The following is a 19,397-nucleotide window of genomic DNA, read 5'->3' as shown; positions in this document are numbered from 1 at the left end:
AAATGGCTGAGAGGCAGTTGGAGCATGCAGGTCTGGTTCTGTTGCCCATGTGGAGTGAGAACACACAAAAGCCTACAGAACGAGGTGTGTGTGTGTGTGTGTGTGTGTGTGTGTGTGTGTGTGTGTGTGTGTGTGTGTGTGCGCGCGCGCGCGCGCGCGAGTGTGCATGCCAGGCATGGTAACTACCATCTAGGGGGCTGCACAGTGAGGGTGACTAAAAGGGAGACAACCAGGAGAGGGCGGCTTGCGGACCATGCGGTTGACTAGCAGCCGGAGTGAGCAGATCCAACTTGTGGGAACTGGTAGAAAACGTTCCTTTTTAATCTTACTGCAATACTCTCCAATTTTTTTTCTCCTATGTCCTTCTTCTCAGGAGACTATGGACCCTCTTCCTCTCCATCATCTTTTCCTTTCCCTCTTCTTTCTTCTTTTCTCTCATCCTTAACAGCCTGTCTCTCTTCTTCTCTCCGTCTCATCCTCCCCCTCTCCCCACCTATATATTCTCCTCCTCCAAACCTACTTTCTTCATCTCCTTCTTCCTCTCCGTTTCCTTTCCTCCTCAGCAGCTCAACCCTTCCTCTCCTCACAGTCTCCCCATTTCCTCCGTTTCTTCTACTGTTCCTGTCAGCTGCCTAGAGGATAAGGAGCTGGGCCTTGGCCGTACTGGCTAAGTAACCTTAGCCAGGTGACAGGAAAGACTACAAAATTGGGAGGCAGGAGAGACCTCAGGCTTTCCTTTCTCATCAGTCTTTCATCTCAGATAAGGTAGACAGCACAGTTTTCTGGGTTTGTGATAATATTCCAGGCCCAAAGCTCGGATGGCAGCTGTCCATGGCAAGCCAGACTTTTGAGCATATCATCAGAGCCTTTCTGGTCTTGCAGTCTCCACTAGAGCTAACACTCCTTTGTCTCCAGCTGGTTTTTGGACCCCTGCTATTCTCATTTGTGATTTTATTTTCCCCAAATCAGGAGAGTTGTTCCAGGCTGGGCTCCTGTCCAGAAAGCCCTGCACATGCTCCCTCTTCCTAGGCCTTTGCTTCTCCTCCTGGGTACCCTCACTGGGTCTGCCTTTCCTCTCTCCATCTGGTGCTGCAAGCCTGCAGCCTGGGCCCTGCAGGGCTGGAACTAGCCAGGCAGGGCTGCCAGCAAGCCAGCAAAGCCTCCTGCAAAAGCAAACTGAGAATCCACACTACCTAAGTTTCTCTGCCAGTCCATGTCCAAGAGACAAAATGCCTAGAGTGGTTCATGGATAGCAGAAAAGGCAGCATGCACAGCAGGGGTGAGCTTTGTCCAGCCAGCACTTTTACTAGCAATACATCTGCTTTAAAAATGTATAAGGAAATAAAGAAAAAATCTGGGCAAATTGCTTTGATGGAAACCCATCCCTCATATGTTCAGCCTTTCCCTGTGTCAGTTATGAATTGCCTCATTACCCAGTCACCAGTTCTGTAAGAAAATCTGCCCCATCACAGCCCCATCCTTCTGTATATATATATATATATATATATATATATATATATATATATATATACCCCCTTTGTATACATCCATGCTTGCTGCTAGCTGTGCAATGGGAAAGTTCACCACCTAACCTATCAGGACCATAATACTAACTCCTGGACAAGGGACAAGGTCCCTACTCTCCCATGTAGACAGACATCTCCTCATACACTTCATGTATAGCCCCATCAATTCCAGGAAATCCCCCAGAGCAGAATAAGAAGTTCAGCCTGTCTTGTCATGTCCTCCTCCTGCTCCTGCTCCTGCTCCTCCTCCTCCTCCTCCTCCTCCTCCTCCTCCTCCTCCTCCTCCTCCTCCTCTTCCTCCTTCACCTCTATTCTTCTCCTCCTCCTCTTGCAGCCCTGAAATAGCATGGCTTTCGCCATCTGGGAAATCCTCCTCACTGAGTAGGGATTTGGGTTTCATCCCCTCTGCCTGGCCCTCAAGGTCACAAGCACATTGCAAAATTCCAGTAAACACAGACTCCAAAGAGAGCAATTATCTCCTGGCAAATAAACAACAGGGAACAATTAGCAACCCCCTCTTGGAGATCACACTCCACCTCAGGACAGTCTTACTTCCTACCTTGTCAATATATTGACAGATTATAGATCAGTGGTTTTACTAGAGGTGAGATGCAAGTAATTTTAAAGCTAAACTGAGCATGACTAGAATATCTTATCTCTCCCCACTTCACAGGAAGTCATTTGCATTCAGTTGTAAAATAAGGTTTGAGTTCTCCAGGGTCCTCAGCAGCAATGGCAGCCACTAACCACTGAGACAGTAGAAAATGTGTAGTCAGTCTCCTGGAACCATCCATTTCTTGGCCCAAAGCTAGAGCCATTGAACACTCCTGAGTGAAATTCATGTCTTATGAATACCAACCATTTGCTTATGAGATGGAGCTTAGGATGGGGCTGGTCACCGCAAAGGCCTAAGCTTGATTATGGGATCTGATATTGAGCTTCATCTCCCTCCCTGAAGAGAGCTCAGAAGGGCTGAAGGTTAAATGGTCTATCACATTCATTCTCCAGCTCCACAGATACTCGGAAGGATTGGATTTAGCAAGTTTCTGGATAGTTGTATATACCTAGATGGAGGCTCACCTGAGGAGAGCTCAGAAGTCTGCTGCACTCTCTGTCTAGCCTTTGCATCTCTTCCCTTTGACTGGTCACTTTTAACCTTTGCTTTTTGTTATTATTGTTTTTGTTTCTTAGTTTTTGCTTTGTTTTGTTTTGTTATTTTAATATTTGTCAGACTATGTCTCCAGTAGCCCAGAGTGGAACTTGCTGTGTAGCAGAGAATGATCTTCTATCCCTCTTACCTCTTCTTCCCCAGTGCTAAATCAGAGGTATGCACTACTATGCTAAATTTATTTGGTACTAGGGGTGGAATCAAGGGTTTTGTGCATAGTAGGTACACAAGCATTTTACCAACAAAAGTATATCCAAAGATTCTTACCTGTATCCTTGGCAACAAACTACTAGACAGAGATAACTTTTCCTGAACCCTAAGAAACACTAGAACAAAGTAGTGGAACCAAGGGGAAAGCCTAAGAACCCAATCTGTAGTTAGAATTATAAGTAGAAGATGCTCAGGCTGATGTCTAGAGGAAGGTAGTCTCCTGTACTCCTTGCTTCTATTTGGAAAAATCTAGGAATTAGTACAATGATCATCTTGAATAGCAAAGCACAGAAGTAAGCAGAGCTCCTCAAAACAGAGTAGACCTTAAAGAAATGACTGGCTGTAAGGTGTCTCTGCTTTGTACACTGGCAAAGGTCAAGTGAAGCTTTGGAGAGGGACATTGTAAGGACTTTTCCAGGAGAGCTAGAGAAAGCTAAGAGTCACATCAGAGTGTATTTATTCAGCTCACCATGCCACAGAGACCAGTCTCAGGTGACTGAGGGTTCCCAGCCTTTACACATGAAGAACAGCTCTCAAAGAATCTTTCATGGTTTGTTGCATATAGGGAAAGGGCAAAGGCACTTCCAGAGGTTTCATTCTTCGTGGTTTCAATAAGTCAGTTCGTTCTTTCTTGAGATGACTTATCTTTTACTTCTCCCTCAACCTGTGGGATCTGATATGACCCTGGGAAGTGTCAGAACTGAACTGAACCACAGCACAGCCGCTGGTGCCTGCTGCAGAATTGCTTAGCTCATATATGAGAAAAAACACACATCCATATAAGCAGAGATTAAGTATAAGTAATTCATGTTTTATAAATATGAGCAGAAGAAAATAAAGAATTTTCTTATACTTCATAGACCCACCAATGGCCTAAGTGATGTTCGTATTAGTAACCCCAAACAAGGGAAAGTAATAGAAAGATGGGGAAGGGAATACGAGAACAAAGGGGTGGTGAATATTATCTAGAAACTTGTGACTTTCCTGGGGCTAGCCAGGAAGAAAAAGGCAGGGGTTGGCAAAAGTTTGAAACCAGGAACATTGTCAGAATCGGTAGAAAAATGTGTCACACATTGAGTAAACCCTTTTTGATCATGAGTCATATCAAGCAATTAGATTGGGTTTCAAGTACAGGTGAGACTTTCTAGAAATCATCAGTGGTAGGACAGAAATAAACAAAATGCATGGTTTATGTCACTTAGCAGTAATCAGTTCATTTGAAGCTAACATACAACCAATGGACCAAGTCGAGGTGATTGTCACCACTTCAGAGATATGCACCAGAATTTTGCAGGACACGAAAGCTTCATGGAAAAACTATGGTTTGAGCATCATCTGAGCTGAATGCCTGCTATGTAATAGGAGGGTTTGTTTCTTCTCTGGACATCAGGATACAAAATGACACATGACTTAACACTGATATGTAAAATATATCCATAAGCTTCTAGGTTCATATGGACCCAAGGAATATGCACCTCATTTGTTCTTTTCTTTTCTCCATCTTTATTAAATTGGGTATTTCTTATTTACATTTTTTTTGGTTCTTTTTTTTTGGAGCTGGGGACCGAATCCAGGGCCTTGTGCTTCCTAGGCAAGCGCTCTACCACTGAGCTAAATCCCCAATTGTTATTCCCTTTCCCGGTTTCCGGGCCAACATCTCCCTAACCCCTTCCCCTTCAGTTCTATAGGGGTGTTCCCCTCCCCATCCTCCCCCCATTACCTCCCTCCCCCCAACAATCACGTTCACTGGGGGTTCAGTCTTGGCAGGACCAAGGGCTTCCCCTTCCACTGGTGCTCTTACTAGGCTATTCATTGCTACCTATGTGGTTGGAGCCCAGGGTCAGTCCATGTATAGTCTTTGGGTAGTGGCTTAGTCCCTGGAAGCTCTGGTTGGTTGGCATTGTTGTTCATATGGGGTCTTAAGCCCCATCAAGCTCTTTCAGTCCTTTCTCTGATTCCTTCAACAGGGGTCCTGTTCTCAGTTCAGTGGTTTGCTGATGGCATTTGCCTATATATTTGCTGTATTCTGGCTGTGTCTCTCAGGAGAGATCTACATCTGGTTCCTGTCAGCCTGCACTTCTTTGCTTCATCCATCTTATCTAGTTTGGTGGCTGTATATGTATGGGCCACATGTGGGGCAGGCTCTGAATGGGTATTCCTTCTGCCTCTGTTCTAAACTTTGCCTCCCTATTCTGTCCCAAGGGTATTCTTGTTCCCCTTTTAAAGAAGGAGAGAAGCATTCGCATTTTGGTCATCCTTCTTGAGTTTCATGCGTTCATCTAGGGTAATTTGAGCATTTGGGCTAATATCCATTTATCAATGAGTTCATACCATGTGTGTTTTTCTGTGATTGGTTTACCTCATTCAGGATGATATTTTCCAGTTCCATCCATTTGCCTATGAATTTCGTAAAGTCATTGTTTTTGATAGCTGAGTAATATTCCATTGTGTAGATGTACCACATTTTCTGTATCCATTCCTCTGTTGAAGAGCATCTGGGTTCTTTCCAGCTTCTGGCTATTATAAATAAGGCTGCTATGAACATAGTGGAGCATGTGTCTTTGTTATATGTTGGGGCATCTTTAGGGTATATGCCCAAGAGAGGTATAACTGGGTCCTCAGGTAGTTCAATGTCCGATTTTCTGAGGAACCTCCAGACTGATTTCCAGAATGGTTGTACCAGTCTGCAATCCCACCAACAATGGAGGAATGTTCCTCTTTCTCCACATCCTCGACAGCATCTGCTGTCATTCTTACACGGTCTTCAGTATCTATTTCTTGGATGTCTTTTACCTGGAGGAGCCATGGCTTACACCCATGTCTATATGTCTGTCTGGGAAGAAAATCTGATCTTTGGCTTATGCCTTAGAGCTTCATGGAGATCCATAAGAAGAGTTTGCACAGGTGTAGAAGGATGACTACTTACAAACTTCACAGGACAGAACATCAGTCAAGGAAACAGACAAGTGCTATCCACAGCTTCACTGAAGACTTAGTATGCAGCTCAGCATGGATCAAGCAAAACCCATTAGATTCTCCTCTGGGACCAAGTCACAACCTCTCAACTGTGTTGTCTTAGGCAAGTCAATTTCCTTCACAGGAAACCCCCTTCTCTTCTGTAATACAGCTGTTGGATTTTGATAGACCTCCAGTGTGCAGGCCTCAGTCCTATTAAAGTACAAATATAGAGATCATCTCCCTAGCTAACAAAATCTGTGCCCCATGATTAGAGCATCAATGTCTGCATATACAATGGGACCTCAGGATGAATCCTGCAGAGGATATCTGAAAGTCACAGTTCCAGCATCCAGATGTTAATGTCAATGTTGGCATTGTGGTTAGATGTAAAATGTCCTCCAAAGAGCCATGTGTTTGAACACTTGATCCCCAGTTGGTAGGAAATTGTAGAACTTTTTGATGTTAGAATTGCTGGAGGAAATGGGTCCTAGGGTGGGATTTGAGGGTCATAGGCTGATCCTGCTTGAGACACAGCTCTTTGCTCCCTGGTTTGTGAGATATGAATAAGCCACCATGCAAGGTCCTTTTCCTTTTATGCTATGATGGACTGTGACACTCAAACCATGAGCCAAATTAAATCCCACCCCTTTTTTTCTTTTTGGTATCTTATCATAGCAATAAGAAAAGTATCTGAGAACACCAAAATTTCATGCTGGTGATATAGGAATGTGGTGGCATCGCACAGAGAAATGGCAGGAAAGATATCTTCTTTTTCTTTCTTTCTTTTTCTTTTTATTTACTTATCACCTTCTTGAGGGAAGTTTTTGCAGATGGGACAGGACCAGCGCAGCTGCCAAGGCATCTAAGACCTGGACTTAATATCAGTGTAGTAGACCTCCAATTAGTCTGCACAGGTCCTGGAAGCTGCCAGCAAGAAAAGGTAATGGGTTCTCAAGAATAAGAGAGAACAAAAACCTTGTTTGCCCTGTGAGGAATTCTCCCTCCCCAGGCTGCCATCCTTCCCAAGAAACAAATTAACCAGCTGCCCCTAATGACCTTCAGACCAACACCAGCCCATTTTCCCTTGAAATTAACCTTCTATTCTGAATCTAAACAGCATCTAATTAGCCCTGAACACTGGTGTGCTAATATAAGAGAAGTCTGTAAGAAATGAAAACGAGAGAGTTTTATCAAAGGAGAAAAAAAGAAGAAACAGCAAAAAGCCATCCTCCAATTATCGTCCTTCTAACCTCCACTTCCCAAATCTTCATCTGTCTTCCTTTCTACAAACCTTGTAAAGGAAATCGCTTTCAGACAAATATTTGCCCTATCTCATTTGACACTGAGAAGGCAGGAAAAATATTGCCCATCAAGATAAATATCAGTATAATATTCCAATTTTCCAGCATTTGACAGCAATCAGGGGAAGAGTAATGTGTTTCCCTCTGTGACTAAATCATTTAGAGACCAAGGTATTCTTTCTCATACTCATTAGAGAAAAAAAATATTCTAATAATCTCATTATCCCAGTGCGAATAACAGTAAAAAGCACCAAGACTAATGACTTCTTCTACTCATGCCTCCATGGATACCAGGCAGGCCGGGCATTTATGGGAGCTGCTTAGTGAAAAGGTCCCTTTGGCAGCCACCCCAAAGCATTTGCTGCTCTGAACACCCCAATGAACAAGTCTGGTTCCAATTGCAGCAAGGTTCACTCACACCCTTGGACTCCAAAGATGGTAGACAGTTTTTAACAAACCTCAGTGGAAAAAGAATGTGTCATGGCATGTTAAACTTTATGAAAGTTCTTCCAGGGAATAACATAATTTCACGGTGCATTGCTCCGAAATGACCGAATACTTGAACAATTAATTTTTAAGGTGTAGCATTGACTTCATCTTCCTGTATTTAACCCATGTCTGATATTGTCAACAATGCCAATGAGTTGGTAGAAGAACTGAGCCTGAAAATTATTCTCTGACTCTGTGCTTCCTTTCCAGACATTAGTAGTCCCTTCTTTGGTTCAAAATAAAAAGACGAAGATTCTACTACTCCCCTTAAGGACAGGATATGTCACAGCCGGCACCATCAGGCAGGAAGCCAGCATTCTCTGGAGATGTGAACCCTGCCTATGACCTTTACCAGTCATGGCTGTGTCACCTTGACCAAGTTTCTATTCCTGTCTGGGATGAAGGTGTAGAGATGGAATTTGGACTTTACGAACTGAAAAGGTGTTTCTGCAATGATAAATGAATAAATTTGTAATACATCCTCTGACCTCCGTTTTTACCACATGATATTTTCTTGTTGGCTATTTGCTTTCCCTCTCCTTGAGTACTCAGGTAAGGGAAGAATTGGTATGCAAGAACCTCCTCTCAAGCCTCACATGAGAGATTTTAAATTCACAGGAAACAGTCGTAGAATGGTAAAGTTGGAAGGAGTCATACAAAGCATCATATGAATTCCTTACATTTGGGAAAAATAAAATACTAAAAGGGGAAGGACTTTTTCCCAAGGTCACACAGGTGTTTATTGGCAGACTCACCAATTCCCAGGCCAGCAGTCTGTCCTTCACACCCTGCATCACTGCTGTCATTATTTTCTTCTTTCAAGCCAAGCTCATGAAAGCAACATTGCCTTGCATTTATGAACATCAGAATACAGGGATTTGAGGACCGGAATGGGCTTTACAAATCACTGGGGCAGGCCTGCTGGGAGAATAACCAACTCTCCAGTTTTGTCTAGGGTGAAGGAGACATTGAGGACATGGTACTTAAGCCAGGAATGTCCAGAGCAAACTAATGAGTTGGTTGCCCTGACCCTGGCCCAAGTGACAAATGAATTTATTCTTCAGTCCTCAGATCTCAACGTGAATCTCTTCAGCACAAAGGTGTCTGTGACATTCTCATTTAGCAAATGGCATTGCTGGAGCCATTGGATCTGTGCATTGGTTTCTGTGCTTGTCATCACACTGACAGTGCAGATGATGGGTCTGCAGAGAACCCACCAGAGCACAGCAGTAAAATGTGAGTCTCTTCCCTGCATTGGAGACATTGATAGAGCTAAAAGATGCACAGACAGATTGAAGCCTCATATCATTCTTTGCTTTGCTTGCCTTTCTCAAAAGTCTCCTCTTCTCTTCCTGGCTAATGGGTCATGACTCAGTGACTATAGAGCCTGTGTTGCTCTGTTTTGTTTTCCCACCTTTCTGATAATTCAATGTTCCAGCTCCCATTCTAGGACAGCTATAGTTTCAGGCTTGGCCTTGGGAAGATAGCTGAGTGAATCATGTTTCTGAAGCAACAGAACAGCCAGCCTTATGGTCTTTTATACAAGCTTTCTGGAGCCCCATTCATCCCTAGGGCTTCAGTTCCACCCAGATGATTATGGTTTTAGTTAGCAAATTCCACCATTATTCCCTTGAAACCATCCTGACTGCCCATTAGTTCTATTCTAGGGGTTGAAAATTACCTTTCTCCCCTAGGACAGTGGCCATTTGGGTGAATGAATTCAGTAGTGAAGGCAGATAGCTAAGACAATGAAGCAGTGAGGGAAGGGGGCAGAAAAATTTTAGTTGAGCTTCTTTCCTTCCATCAACTTCCATGCTGTTGCTTTCTTCTATAGGGATCCTTGACTACCAGGTGCCTTTGACCTTCCTCCATTGCAAATGGATCTGCCTCAGTGCTACATGTTCCAAGTTCCTACCTGTTCTAGTTTCATTTATGTTGCTGTGATAAAATACCCGACAAAAAACAACTTCTGGAAAGGGAATTTATTCATCATATAACTCCCAGTTATAGTCCATAATTGGGCAGAGGTTGAGGTAGGAACTCAAAGCAGCTAATCATATCATATCCACAGTCCATAGCAGAGAGAAATGAAGGCATTCTACTTTTTGCTAGATGTATTAGTTAGGCGTTCTATTGCCATGCTAAAACATCATGGCCAAATGCAATTTGGAAATAGAAGAATTTATTTAGCTTTACATCTACATCACAATAACTCAAGGCATGAATTGAAGCAGAGGCCATGGAAGAGTGTTGCTTATTAGCTTGTTCCTCATGGTTTGCTCAACTTGCTTTCTTGTAGTACTTAAGGCAACCAATTCAGGGATAACACTATCCACAGTAAACTGGTTGCTCCTTTAGTAATCACTAACAAGAAATTGTTGCACAGGCTTGCCCACAGGCCAATAAGGCAGTGGCATTTTGTTAATTGATGTTTCCATTTACCAAAGACTCTAGTTTATGTCAAGTTGACATAAAACTAAAGCATGCTAGCTTTCTCCACTTGTATGTTGTTTAGGACCCTCTTTATAGGAAATGATGCTGCCCACAGTGGGTAGGTTCTTTCTACATCAATTGACAACCAAGATAACCCTCCACTGACATGACCACAGGCCAATGTGATCTACATAATTTCTCATAAAGACGTTTTGCAGATGATTCTAGGTTGCATCACATTGACAATTATAACTAACTAGCATAACACCAATACCCCCAAATAATTTAATTAATGGGGCAAAAGAAAAAAACTCATTCAAATTAAAATTGGGAAGTGTTCAAAAGAAAACAATTTATACAATTAAAAATTTTTGTTCTAAAGTGATAATGTGGGTTTTGACTTTTCTAAGTGTCTTTTGTCTCAAAAGAGCTCAGAAGTCATTTTTTTTAAAAAATCCCTAATTGGTATTTAAAATGAACAATGCGCAAGGAAGACTTTTCAAATTTTTTCTTGCTCTGGATCCCTGGTACCCTGTTGTCCTGACCCTCCAAAGTTTCTCATTACTGTATATAACTAAACATTTAGCAGAGGAGCCAACAGATCTACTGCTGCTACAGCCAGTCACCTAGGTGAGACCCTTGAGAGGAGAATGAATGCTTCCTCTCTCGGTTGCATCCTGATTGATTGTATTTTGAAGTAATATTTACAGTGATTCTATGTTCTTCTCCATGAAGTATGTCAGGACATCCAAGAAAACTGCTCAATCTAACAATGGCATTATTAACCTTGGTCTTTTGATTAAAGGGAACTTTAGTAGGTATCTTGACCTCAAGCTTACTTAGTATGCATTTCTACTTATTAATTAATAATGTGTGGGAGATGTGTTCTTAGTACATAAATACATTGCTCCTACTCAAATTGTACTCTGCTAATCTTAACACTCATTGATGATTCTTGCCTGTGCCACATGGCAAAATGGTGGGTGATACACAGTGAGTTTTTAAAATGCCTATGATTACTTAAATATTTATTATTTTTGTTTATTCCATCATTTGTACTAGCATAGAATATAGATTCTTTGTGGAATGAATCAGAAAACTGTTTATTTTGATGTTTAAATTATCTCTGCTTTAGTCAATAGATGTTCAAAGTAGAGTATCTTATGTAGTCTCTTATATCTCTGTTATGTCAGTCAATCTATGACCGCTATCTTACGTTCTATCACATAATGATGTTACGGACCTGTGACCCAATTTCAAATACTTGTTTAAGAAGTTCTGATTTCCCTAAATCGAGAGTGACACATAAAAAGCAAAACCTAGCTGTGTCCATTGTTCCTGAAGTGTCATTGATTTTTATGTCTTCTTGATGGGCAAAACTATGAAGTGTGTACATATTCACATTCATTTCTATTCCTGTATCATCCTGGATATGTTTAGACAAACACAAAGCCATGAGTTTACACCAGATCCTCACTTCCAACCCAACACTGTAGAATTTTCTGTTGCCTCTCCTCTTCTATATTTGTAACTCCTAATTAGTAGTAAGAAACAAGAAAATGCCAACAAGCTAAAAATACGTATTTTCCCTATCTCTTTCTTTAACTGCTCTGCATCTCGGTTGATCATGGATGTACTGGCCTGACTTTACAAATTGTATCTTGGCACCATCCCTCTTAGGATCTGCATCCTAATGAAATGCTTGGCCCTGCTTCTGCAGGGCACACAAGACAGCAGTTCATTCTTCACACTAGCCTAAGTTGCTATCATTTTGTGTGTTGTTAATAGTCAAAATCCTTTCAGGAGATTTGAAACATAAAAGGCCTTTTGTGCTCACAGATTAACTCTTTGTTGCCTTGTTCTTTTCTTGGGAAACAATGTTTCAGTTTTGTAGCAAATACACATCCTGTTTTCATCTCATAATTTAAATGTTTTTAGAAAGGAATTATCTATTTGTAACTCCATTTATAACAAAGACAATTTTATTAGAAACAAACTAAAGAGTTTATTTTGCTTTGCTTTCTGTCACTTCTTTTGTGTAGTTTGCTTTGTTGTTGTTGTTGTTGTTGTTGTCGTCGTCGTCGTCGTCGTCATATCCTATCCCAGACAGGTATGCTTCATTATTTCTGATAAGATGTGGGAAGTGACTCTAGCTAGCCAGAGCATGGCAAATATGCTTTTGGAAGGCCTTTGGGAGCCCTTTCCCTCTGCCTTGCTAAAAACCATTAGATTAATTCCTAAAGCTAGCCCCAAGGTCTATTCCCTTCTTTGGCCACTTCCTCCTGAGGCTAACTACCAAGGTCCAACTATCAACATATTTAAGTCCAGCAACCAAAATCCCCCTTTGGCTCACCTAATTAAAATGCCCAATTAACATGAAAGACCTCATCATAACACAGGGATTCCCCTTTACATTTAAAAAACAGTCATTTTCCTATGGGCCATATCTGTCTCCTCTCAATCCAGAGGCAGTCTTTTTTTTTCTCCAGGACAAATACCCCTGCCCCTTCTCTCTTGTTCCCCCATCCTCTATCTCCTGTGTCTCTTATTCCCTGCCCTTTGTTCCTCTGGTGCAGATAAAACTCTTCTGTGCTGACAACTTGGTCTTAGGGTGTGCTGAAACAATACCCATCCTTTTAATACCCACCACCATTTTAATGATTTCCCCATAGTGTATAACATATCACTTTTATTTAACTGCTTTAAAAATTTTAAGTATTATTGTTTGGTGTGTGTACATATGTGCACCCATATGATGTGTCATGTGGGCACTGTTCATCACAGTTTGAGTGTGGAAATTCAAAGAAAACTTTTCTGGTTCTTGCCTTCCATTTCCATGTGGGTGGGTTGCAGAGATCAAACTCAGTTAATCAGGTTTACCAGGCAAGCCCCTTTACCTGTTGAGCCATTTTGCTGGCCCAATTCAGTTTTATATACTGTGTTCATCAATTTGATAATTATGCATTTGTTTCATTTACTTTCTGTTTATTCTACTTTTGGGATTTGATGGACTTTTGGGTTCTTTGAGTTGATGTCTTTTGTTGGTTTTGAAAAACCAGCAAAAACCAGCTTTTTACTAGTGAGCACATAACTCAATAAATTATTTCTGATACTATATTTTTCATTTCTAATATTTACATGTGGTTCTCCTTTATATTTTAATTTATCTGCTGAATCATTTATCTTTATAATCATTCATTGAAAAGTATAATCTTCTGATTCCTACATCTTGGTCACTTATGGGTCTTCCATAATTATTTCTTATAGTTCACATTATCAAGCTTCTTCCTATTTTTGTAAGTTCATATCTTATTTAAAATGCCCTGTGTAAAAAGACAGCAGTGACCAAAATAAATTATATTTGTCCTCAGAAAATATCTCTTCCTATGCCAGGCTGTTAAGATTTCAAACACAGATTGAATCTAAAATACATGTCAACTGAATCTGGTATTTGGGGCAACTTTAATTTCATCAAATTTCCCAACAATGTCCATTACTATGAGGGTGAAATAAGGTTTTTTCCTTGAACAAGAATCAGGGTCTGTGCTTGCAACAATCTATAGATTTCCCTGATGCTAAGTTGTCACAGTGAAGAGCATTTCTTTCCTTCACAGGCTGTTTGACACCTATTAGGGTCACTTGAGAATTTCTTGGCTCTTGGGTTGGCTCTGATCTCCATTCCTCATGCTTTGGCGTATTTAACCAGTCTGCAGACCTATTTCTATACTTCCGCTATATTATCCTTGGCAAGGGCCCAATGCAATGATCATCCCTTTTGTCCTATGCCCCATAGATTCCTCATAGAAAAGTCTCCTCATTCAAAAGTGGAATCCCTCTCAAGAAAATTGCTCCAATGCATTCATCAAAGGCTGGGGGAAGTGCTGCATGTGTAAAAACTCCATAAATGAGATTCTCAAGACTCTGACCCATCATGCCAGTCCATATGCAATAGTTAAAGTTCATTAAGGGTCAAACAAACTTCTTGTTATATAGCTTTTCACTCTTCTCCCTATAGGGTCTATAGCACTTACAGCAACTCCAAGTGCTCTCCCAGTAAGGGTTCATTTCTTCACACATTTTAGTATATTGCAAAGTCTTCAGTCTCTGATGGATTTGGAGATACTATGACTTTATAGGTAATTCAGCCTGGATTCACCAGTAGAAGGAATACCTGTCTCTTGGTCCAGTTCTGTTTTTAAGCTCTTCCTTTGCTTCCCTTCTACAATCTAATTGATCCTTGCCCCTCCACAGCTTCTTAGCTTCTCCTTTAAAATAATTTTTGAATCTCTCTCTGTAAACCTTAGAATTTTGAAACTTGTATAATGTTAGTCTACATTTTGATATTTCTTTGTCTATTTATACTTTGACATTGGAAAATGACTTTTGCATATTCCTGGGTAAGACTCTGAACAGTTAGTTATTCCTGCGAAATAGATAGAACCAACAAATTCTCTCAACCAAAGAAAATTATTTGGAAATTAGAAAATCTTACATATTAATTGGCCTTTCACTCTCAAGAGGGTAACTCTTTAAAGGGACAGACCCCCTGATCCTGTCTGTACACACCAACAGACAGGAGGTACCAGCAAGAACAGAAGTGAAGTTAACTTCTGCTCTTTTTCTTACTGTTCCTAATTGCCATTTTGAAACCTGACATGGTTGAGTTATGGGAAGCAGAAGAAGAAAAGAGGGCAAAAGTTGTTTCCTGCCTGCTCCTGTCTTAAAGTAGTTTTGTTATCTCAAGACCTGGCAGAAACTTAAAGCTAATTCTTCTTTCATAAATAAACTTGAGGCTTGGTGGGCTCTCTGACTGAAGCCTACGCATGACATTCTCTAGCATAAGGTGTTGCTATAGCTTTGATCTGGAGTGCTCCCCAAAGATTCATTTATTAAATGTTTTGTCCTCCATCTGGTAGCATTGGAAGTGGCAGGGTAAGGTGGGACTTCATCGTGGGAAGATTTTAGGTCATTAGTGGTGGTGTACAGTCAGAAGGGACTATAGAGTTCCAAGCCCTACTTCTCTTCTGTGATCCTAAGCAGCTTTGTTCTGGCCAGAATGGGTCCCACAGGCCCAAAATATGGGGCCAAATGATCATGAACTGAAATCTCCAGACCATAGAGACAAACAGTTTGTCTCCTTGCAAAATGTGATTTTAGAGGTTTGTTGCAGGAATAGGAAATGGTAAGCAGAGATTTCTTGTTCAAGAAAACTTTTTAGATGAAACTATGTTCTCACTTTGACCGTTATATCCTGCAAGGATTTGTACACACCTGGAGTGGCCATCTTAGCTTACTAAGCACTCAGTGATTCTGTAGGCATAAATTAGGTGGGGTTGGTCGTTCTCTCAAGGATGGGGTTTGTGCAACAAGCTCTCCAGCAAATTCCCTTTGAACTTGAGTGAGAGATAATGTAAATCACAGATCAAATTTTATCCAATAAATTCTCATAAATACCTACACATCTTTCCACATCCATTATTGACATGGACCTCACCAAACATTCTCATACCCTTATTTTTTAATACATGCCTGGTTATCTATCCATAACTGACTTGTAATTTATTATACTTTTGGGTCTTGATTTCTCAGTTCTGAAGGTTTACATTTGCATGCAGGGTCATCTTCCTTTCCCTGACCATGACACATTACTATTCTACAGGTTTCTGTCCTTGAGCTAATTATGTCTATCCTCAACACACCTGCCTCCTGAGTACTATTTCCACTCTCATAGCAACAATTGCAGGCATGCAAATTAGTCCAAATCCTGTCTAGTTACATTCTCTCACTCAAGTCTCTGACTTCTAATTGCAGCAACTTATAGGATAATAACACACTGGTCTCATGGAACTCTGAGTCTAACAAGTCCCAAACAAGCCTCCAGTTCTCTTAGTTCTGTCTCTCGCTTTACAGCACATGCCTTCAGTTGTGTTCCCACATTCTCATGCAATGTCTCCTCTGCACCTTTCATTTTATTTCTTCCTGTGCCTGAAAAACACCACTAATCCTCTAAATTAAACTGCAGCTCATCATTTCCCAAACAGGATTATTGATTTGTCCCACTCTGAATCCCTTAGATTGTACTATTTGTGACTTTCTTTCTACATGTTTACATACAAATGTGTGTTTTCATTACTCTGAATTCTTCAGTGTCAAGGGCATATAACACTGCCTCTAAGTGTTCAGGGAAGTTCTGTTCTCAGTGCATGTCTGTTAACTGGAATTTATATGCATCTTGTTACTTGATTTCTATAACACCAAGAACAAAATTTTTACTATACCCAATATCAGATAAGACAGTTACAGTTCTAGGGTGTTAAGACTCTGGCTGCATGGTCCTTGGAATGGAGGTCAAGCTGGTTTTATACCAGTCATAGGTGCCTTTGTGGCATTCTTAAAGGCTTCTCTTTCCCCAGACACGATCATACTTTTTCCAATGTTTTGTGCATGCTAAGCAACTGTTCTGCTACTGAGCTATATCCCCAGCCAAACTATATATGAAAGGTATGTGAGGACCACCTCTATTGCTCTCTCTGCTTATTCCTAACTAAAAATAAAATGGGTGAGGGACAAAGTACTACATTTAATTCATTTGAGTAATTGATACATCACAAGCTTTCTGCTTAGTGTTCTCATGATGCTTATATAAGCTGTTCATAACACTAATATGATGCCTGTTTTATGTTAGTTTGACTATAGCCTGGACCACCATTGTAGCGGTGTTACAGAGCCCTGTGGTTCTCCAGGAGCCAGGTGCCATGGTGAAACATGCCTTGGGCTTTCTCCCAGGCCTGACTTCTAACTCATGTCTGAGGTCAGGCTTTTTCTTATTAAAACCTTTTGATCCTGACTCAGAATTTTTCAGTTTCACATGCGAAGATAAGAATGTACCTTTGAAATCATTGAACCAGAGCTGCATGCAAGTCATTTTCTCCAGAAAACAATTTCAGAAATGAGAATCAAGTAATGAGGATGGAGGGTTAAAACAGAAGAAAAAAAGGCTACATGGGAGAATATTGTCAAACTGACATTCCCTTACCAGAGTTCTCAACCTGTGGATCACGACCTTTTTGGAATTTCATCAGATATTCTGTATATGGGATATTTACATTATGATTCATAATGGTAGCAAAATTACAGTTATGAAGTAGCAACAAAATAATTTTATGGTTGGGGGTCATCCCAGCATGAGGATTGTATTAAAGGGTCACAGCATTAGGAAGGCTGAGAACCACTGCTTTAGATAGTTGAAAATCAGAATCCGTGTAATCCTCTGGTATAGAATGTGCCTCAGAAACATCCAGTCATGGAAGGATGTAGAGACCATTTATCTCAAGCCCCCTTGTACTTTAGTCACAAATTCAAGGTTAAAACTCCTGCCTGCTTTTCAGGTGGGTAGCAACACACATTTCACCAGCATCCTCAAAGCAAGAAGCAAGGAATGGCAGTTTACACCTGTATGAAGCCAGTTGCCCTAGTGGAGACTGGAGTGAGAGCAGACTGAGCAAGTGTGAGAGACACTCCTGGAATCCATTATATTATATGGATCTGATCGCCAGGAACCAGCCTAGGCTCGGAGAGGGGTTCTGAGAGAAGGGGTATTTGGGAGCAGTGAAACAAATGACTCAAAGTCAAATTGTGGGTCCAAGCTGACAGGCTATGTTCTGCTGGAGACAGTTTTCCAGATTGCTCTCTCTATGTTCTGCTTGAGATAGTTCTCCAGACAGTTCTCTCTTGCTATACTAAACATTCTCTGGATAGCTCAGCTCTTGCAGATCAAAAGCCCAGCTTTTTACTTACATATCAATTCATTCTTTACCACAGGTTCCCTTTTCATTAGCCCATGAGTCAGCATTCCATGACCCCAGCTCCTTGGTTCTTAGAAGACAGCAAGCATATATATATATATATATATATATATATATATATATATATATATATATATATATATATATATATATATGGGTCTGGACATAAACTCCCTCTGTCCCAGGCTGACCTTGAACACAGGAATCCATCTGCCTTTGTAAACACAAAGAAAAAACTTGGCTGGACAGGCTTGCCTTGTGATCACCACTCCCTAAATCTCTTTATCTCCTCAGTATCTTTCTGACGAGCTGGCTTATAGTGCAGCTGCCTCTGTTCCTTTAAATCTGTGAAGCTCCTTATTCAATTCATATTGGATCCTTATATTTTGCATAGTTCAGAAATCATACATTTTCAAGCTCTGTTTTCAGAGTTCTTTCCCACAGCCTTAAAGGCTGTCCCAAAGGTCTCAGTGTTCACCATTTTGCTGAGATGTGAGATACAACCTCAACTGCGAGACTCTTTATCATGGAGTCACTAACCTTGGCAGAGAGGACATCCCTTCAAGGAGGAATGTGAAAATATGTACACTATTATACAAACAAGCCTTATACCCACAGCAACCATTAATACTCATGGAGGCCCACACTTTGCTGGCCTTATTCCAGAGGCAGGAAACCATGTCCTACTAACCCTTACATGGCCATACAAAGCTCAGCATCTGATATCCTGGCTTCCAGGCACAGGGTGTTACCAAAGGTAACTTAGAAAAGAAGTGGAATTTGGAAAGGGAGTCAGCACGAACAGAGGCATATGTGAGAATGTTTCAGAGCCTCTCTTGCTAGTAAACAGAGGAACAGAGGAGCTGCTACAGAATGGCCAGCAAAGCACATAGAAGTCAGAGGGCAGAGCCTCAGAGAATATAGATCATTTTTTCCAGAAAGACCTACTTTGTGTTCTGCAGCTGCCTCTCTGGAGGTAGAAATCCACACACTCTTCAGATAAGCTGAATGTTCCAGGTGTTAACCCGACTCCCTGTTGTCAACACAGCCTAGCTTCATGTGGGAGGGTAGCACTGTCTTCCATCCCTGCTGCCTCCATCTGTCCTCTTTGGTTTAAGTCTTATCTCCTACCCACTTATGGAACCCACACATGCTGCATCCTAGATTGTTTTACCCTAGTGTCCTCCTGCAGTCTTGTTGCAGGCAATATTCCAGGATCTTGTATATTCTCTCATCTCTCCCCTTTTGCTCTTCTGCTATTTGAGCTTATGAGAAGCTAAATAATAGCCTTATGAGAAGCCAAATAATAATTCTGGAGCCCATGAATATTACTATATTAAATCGCAATGCAAAGGGGACTCGGCATATTTAATTAATGCTACAGACATTGAAACAGGTACATTAGTCTGGATTATCCTGCTGTAGCCAACCTAATCACTTGATCCCTTAAATATGAGCAATGTGTGCTGCTGGAGTCTGTAAAAGAGATATGACACAGGAAAGCAAG

General features: G+C 41.1%; 1 long non-coding RNA gene across 2 annotated transcripts in view; it reads right to left on the bottom strand.

Annotated features, from left to right (window-relative positions):
• The window catches only part of LOC102549394 (uncharacterized), a 317,008-nt gene that overhangs the window by 166,262 nt on the left and 131,349 nt on the right, over nucleotides 1-19,397 (bottom strand). The window lies entirely within an intron of this gene.

This window comes from Rattus norvegicus, chromosome 13 (genome assembly GCF_036323735.1).
Source record: "Rattus norvegicus strain BN/NHsdMcwi chromosome 13, GRCr8, whole genome shotgun sequence".
Lineage (NCBI taxonomy): Eukaryota > Metazoa > Chordata > Mammalia > Rodentia > Muridae > Rattus > Rattus norvegicus.
The sequence above is the reverse complement of the archived record's forward strand: the minus strand, read 5'-3'. Positions and strand labels throughout refer to the sequence as shown.